Below are 6,341 nucleotides of genomic sequence, written 5' to 3'. Positions count from 1 at the left end.
TTACAATGTAACAGAATATTTGTTTTTTAAAGCTTGTGACACCAGGCAGAATATTTCCTCACAAAAAATTAATAATATCTGTCTTTTTAAAACTTTGTTGCTATACTTACTCCTGTTGTCTGATAGGTGAGTGGATGAGTGAATGGATGGGTGGCTGGATAGATGCCAGTTAGATAGATAGATAGGTAGATAGATTAAAATATATAAAAGGATTTTCCTATTTCATTTTATTACCCAACCAGAAACAAAGTTGGTAACCATAATAGCCTACTATTACATAAGAGAGGAAAAATACAAAACATAGAAATGTTTCACAGGCTTAAATTATATTTATTTGAGGCCAGGGCAAAATATAGCCATACAGAATAAAACATGGAAGAAATAGATCTTTGTGTCTCTGTAAAGGCACATTTTGAGGGGGGAACTATAGATGAATGATATAAGCTAAAAATAATTTGCAATTCTAAGAAAAACTAATATACCTCTCAAATTATAATCATCATTTTTTTGTTTTTAAGCTACAACTTGTCTCATGTAACACAAATGACCTTGCTTATGTATTAGGGAAAAGCCTGTTTTGCTTTCTTTTTTTTGAGTGCCACCATTTTCTTGCTCTGATTCTCTCAGACTGCCAGATGGACTGACTCAGCAATTGTACACTCCTTCAACCAATTTAAAGAAACAGCAGCCATCCAAAGACCAATGACTCTCCCTACTCAACTGCAAAGCTTTCCCACTCTATAGATTAAATAAATATCTTTTAATTGTGAATAGCTGTTAACTGTCCATACAACATGGGGAACTTTGAATTCAGTTACATGTTGAAGAAGTAAAATTGAGAATATTTTATGTGCTAAATTGAAAATTTCTTCCAGAAACACATATCATGTTTGCTTTCTCTTTACCCTCAAAATAACAGCAACAAAGCATGCCTACCTACATTATCTCATTTTGTTGTCACATTATTCTTATGTTTTAAGGTTTTTTTTTTTCTATTTCATAGACTGATGAACTGGGTCATGTATGATTTGCCAAGAGCATTGACTAGTAGCTAATTCATGCACAATGGATGTGGGGGTGTATGTTGCCTGGGATACTCCTCACTTACCAATATATAACTGCCTATTGTGCTACAGTGACACTTATATGTAGATAGCTAGATATTTAGTAGGTATGTTATTTATATATTTATGCATATTTGAATTTACATAGATGTATCTTAGAGTTTCAGTTCTATCTTATCTACTTAGTTGTAGTTTTCTATGTCCCTTTGGTTTTCTGTTTTACTGGTTAAACATATTTCTGTAAATCTATATTGACCAAGTGAATTAAAAATAAAACAATATAATAACTGAAGTTCTACAAGCTCTAAAATTTATTGAATCTCATAATACAGCAAGGAGATTAATTTCATTAGAAATCTATTTCTGAAATAGAACAAACTAAAAGATCCCTTGAAAAATTATATGAGACACATATTCCCATTCTAAGAGAAGTAAATGGGATTATATGATGAACCTATGTACTAAGATATTTGAGGCATCAAGTAGAAAGTTCACTTCTTGGACTGTATTACCTGTATAAATTTCATTTCTTGCTAGTTGTGTGGTGTTAGGAACAAATACCAGAAACTCTTAAGTGCTTTCATTTTCTCACTTTTAAGCCTGCAATAATATCATATAGTATTCATCTAAAAGAACTACTTTAAATAGTACATGTAAAGATACATCATAAACTTTCAATTGGCATACACTTGTCAGTTCTTGTTAAAGTACCTAATTAAACAATGCCCCTAAAAACAAATTAGTTTACTTTTACAGTAAATGCCTGCTTAACAAGAATTTAATTGTACAATATAGCTGATAATTCCTGAACTCCACTTTAAAAAATATACATATCATAATTTTTTATTAAAATTCCTGCCCTCTGTGCTGGCCTTTACACTGACTTTAAACTCCTCTAGTATTTATTAATCATTAAATAGACATTAAACAATACTCATGAACCTCTGTTTTCTAAGATATCAAATTAGCATTAGAACATTGAAAAAAAATATTAGCATGACTCCAATTTGCCCACCAATTCAGTAACCCAGAAAAATAATTTCTGGAATGACCACTGAGGTAGTATTACAGCATTTACTGTAAAAGACCCTTAATTCTTCAGAATGATTGCTACATTCTAAATATCTGTATTCATAGTTTTGACACAGAATTTCCTAAAATTCTTCAGTAGAAAGGCAGAAATATTGAAGTCACCCTCAAAGCCATCAAAATATCTGGTTTGGAAGGTGATTGCACTTATTCTGTTATCGTTGCCTTTGTGAAATGAATGCTGAAAGGTATACTCTTAACTGTAAGGAAAAAAATAAAACTATACCCTCAATCCTGATAAAATTATAATACCCTCAATTCAGAGAGTAAAAGGAAAACATAGGAGAAAGATGCTAAAACATTAATAGGAAGCATCTCCTACTAATACCTTCTAACAGAGTTTAAGCATATATTAGTGAAGAACATGACTTGAATAAGAGTGGTCTCACACACAAGAAAAAAATTTAATGGTCTTTTACAATATCATGAGCTTGATTTCAGAACTCTCAGAAGTCCAGGAAAGGCCAAAATATAAATAAATAAACATAACATTAAAACTGTAGAACCTCAAGAAGGTAGGCTATTTTTAAAGGGTAGTAGTGAAGAGGAAGGCAAATATTTCTCCACTTGAAATGAAAACTGTAATAAAATGGTGACCTAAAACTAGAGTATCCTACATCATTAGGATACTGACCCAGTCAGTCATAAGCACTCAACCTACCCCAGGAATGAAAGCTAAATAATCACTTTTCTGTGAATGTCAACAGTATCTTTGCAGTCTAATAACACATATGTGCATCATCAGCATGAATTAGAAATGAAATATCATATATGCTCATGGTTAGCAGTGGAGAGGCAACACATGCTTGAAAGTAGAAAAATCTATCCCATCAAGAAGGAAAAAGTGGGCAGCTAAGAGGTTTTGAGAAGGTTAATGTTACAAGTTCTCAGTTTTGCCTATAATTCCCCTGCTGTACCTCATACTGTATACCAAAGAGTAGGATGGGTAGCAATGAATGTAGAAAAATACTGAACACAGTGATACACTCTATTGTCACTTCCCAGAGTTTAATGAAAGTTTTCCAGAAAGTTCTTTTGTTATAACAGTCAAGAAGCACTATTCTCAGGAGGTTAAAATTAAAAACAAGAACAACACTGAGTTAATCACACCTTTTCAAGGGAGTTAACTTGCTCAAACTAAAGATAATCTGCCACAATGCACAGTAATGAACAAAAATACCCAAGAAGAGATTGGTTTGGATAGTCTAAGTGAATAATATGATAGTCATACTATTGTATGATATGTCATGTATATTCTCCAAATATATACTTATATGAAAACTCAGGATGTTTGCATAATTAATTGATCTATCTGAGGATGAGGGTTGTCTGGTTCCCAAACTGAATTTATGTGTTCTCCAAGGTTTTTTGAAAATTCACAACAACCATATATGCCCAAGTCAGAGTAAATAACTGAGGCCATAGAAGGAATACGGAGAAGGGGTTAAGATCAAGATCTGCAGGAAACATTTATTAACAGGGTAACCATGAAATGTACCTTCTCTCCATTATCATACCTATAAATCAAGTGTGTGACTTTGAGAAGTAGTTTTGCAATATCTGTCAAACACTTTACACTTTTTAGAAACTGCAATTTATTTCATAGTTGAGAACCAATTTATTGTAGCAATTAAAAACACTTTAAATATCTGACAAGAGAAGTATCATTAACTAAACTAACTTTTTTAAATTAAATATATTAAATGTAGCTATTAAAAGTGTTTATGAAGTGATTTTTGAGACTTTCAGAAAGTTCTCTAATGATAATAGGGAAAATTTATTTATTTCAAGGTTGTATCATAATCACAAGAACTAAGCAGGAGACAGTAGGACAAAGTTACTTCGAATTTTTAAATTATTGCTTCTGGGTAATGTAATTTTTCATTTTCATTATGTAGCTTATTTCTTATATTATTTTTATCTATATGGGCTACAATGAGAAGGAAAATCATTCAATTATTGGGGGATTGGGTTAAGTAACTTTGAGAGCACTTGAACCAAATTCCTTTCATTATGTGGATTGTTACCCAGGAATAATCATTCTGAAGCACAGTAGATCCTCAGAGGAGATTCTGTCACCTTAGTTCAGGATTTGCAGCTTTATTAAAGGCACACTTTTCAGGGTAAAGGGGCATTGCTGGCTTGTCCACCAATTGTACAAATCAGTCAACAGGGAAACAGTAGGAAGAGTATGGACCTCTCAGACAGAAATTTTTGGGAACCTTGAGTTTAAACTCCCTCTCCTTGTGCATCTATCAATATATAAGTACTGTATTTCTTTATGAAGAAAAAATAATATTCTTTATCTCAGAGGAATATTTGTCACTTTGTTCATTTTCAATTAATGGTAGTCAATAGATGTTCTCGCCAATTTGAAACTTCCTATTGTCTCTATATATACCTTATAAGGTATGTTATATTGATATATCATGTAAGAAAATGAGAGCCCAGGCCTACCTTCACCATTTATCTCCTTGAGCAAGTGATACCTTATTCTGGTTTCAATCATCTACATAGTGGTTATAATAATATATGTCTTAACACACACACACCAGGCTAATCTTTTAGTTTTCTCAACTGACTAAATAACTATATATATAAACTGTTCACCATAAAACTCTTCTCTGGGGTCTCCCTGGTTGCCTAGCTCCTAAGTCTCAGTTTTGTCACCATGAAAGCTATGAGTTGGATCCCCATGCCAGGAAGGTGACTCAAACGTGGCACAGCAAACCCCTCCTGTCTCTCCCACTGCTGTCCTTACCAGTGCATTTCAGTAAAACTGCTCGTTTTCGCCCCACTGTCTTTGGTGAACCCTCTCACTCCCATGGCATCTCTGGTCTGTACCTCAGTTCTTCTAAACAAAAATTAAATTAAAAAAAAAAAGATTTTTGTGTACAGATGCAAACATTCACAAAACAGCAAGTCAGGGAATGATTGTTTTCATGAGATTCAAATTTCACATTTGACATGAGTCCACTCTAGATACTTTTAATAGTAAAATTCTTATATAGATTTAAAATCAAATTTGTTTTGAACAAGTTGCAAAGTCCTCTGCTGTATTACTGGTAATACACTTCTCAGTTATATTCAGAATAATCTTGGGACTATGAAGATAGGTTCTGTTGATTTTAATAGGTTGAAAACTGAGACTGAAAATGTATGACTTAAACTATGCATCAGGTTGAAGTTAAAGCATTTTGAACTTTGTGTCTTGCCTAGTCCTGTTTGAGCAGAAAGTGAAGGGAGATGACATGGAGTACATAGCAAACCCTGGATAGAAGGAGACCGCTCTTAGCACCCTATCCCCACTATATACCTAAGAAAGTTTAGGATTTCTCCAGGAAGAAGGGGTGTAGAGAGAGAAGACTGGCCACAGCATAGTGTGTGAGCCTTTCTGAATCACTATGCAACTCTGCTTCTAGCTCTGCCAAGTATGGGCAGACTCCAAATTGAAGGTTTGAACTACGATTTCCTGCTCTGTGGACTCTGCTCTGGAACCCAAGTTTTGCATGATGGGCGGAGGGGCGGCAGGGAAGGGGGGGTAGCATGTCAACTAAAGGCAGGGCTTCACGTGGGCTCCTAACCACCTGAACAGTATGTCTTTTTGATTAAAAGAGGAAGCAATACTTTGCCTACATTAGCAAACGCTGTGAGATCAGCTTGGCAGCTAAGAATCCTTTGTAGCTTTCCAATGCCAGGAAGCTGCACAATGGAAGAAGGAAACAGGGGAGAAATTTTGCTCTTATTAGGGTAAACTCCTTCGGGGGGCACACGAGTGCCTCTGTGGCGAAGAGAAAGGAGGGGTATGAGCGTGGGGCACAGGGTCCTCTAGAGGCGCTGAGGAGATTCGAGGGGAGGTGGAAGGAGCCCAGCCCCCAGTCTTTGCACCGCTTGGTCTGGCTTCAAACGACGATCGCTTATAGAGAGTGTCTCAGAGTGAGTGACAGTAGCGGTTCTGGGTGGGGCAGCTTCTGGAGGTGCCATTTTCGTCGAGCATTCGGTCATAAAAGTGAACCACGCTTTCCCGGAGTGAAAAGACTGCAAGGGCGGAGAGAAAGTACAGTGCAGTGTGGGGATGCTTCCGTTTGCTTGACTCGGTGGTTTGAAGGAGGTTCCAAGTCCCTCTAGCAGCGAGCTGCTTAGAAGCGCGGGCTGAAGGGAGGGGGGAGGCGGGGATAGGCGGGGGGT

This window comes from Condylura cristata, unplaced genomic scaffold (genome assembly GCF_000260355.1).
Source record: "Condylura cristata isolate star-nosed mole 26May11 unplaced genomic scaffold, ConCri1.0 scaffold00006, whole genome shotgun sequence".
Taxonomy (NCBI): domain Eukaryota; kingdom Metazoa; phylum Chordata; class Mammalia; order Eulipotyphla; family Talpidae; genus Condylura; species Condylura cristata.
This window is presented reverse-complemented; position numbering follows the sequence as displayed.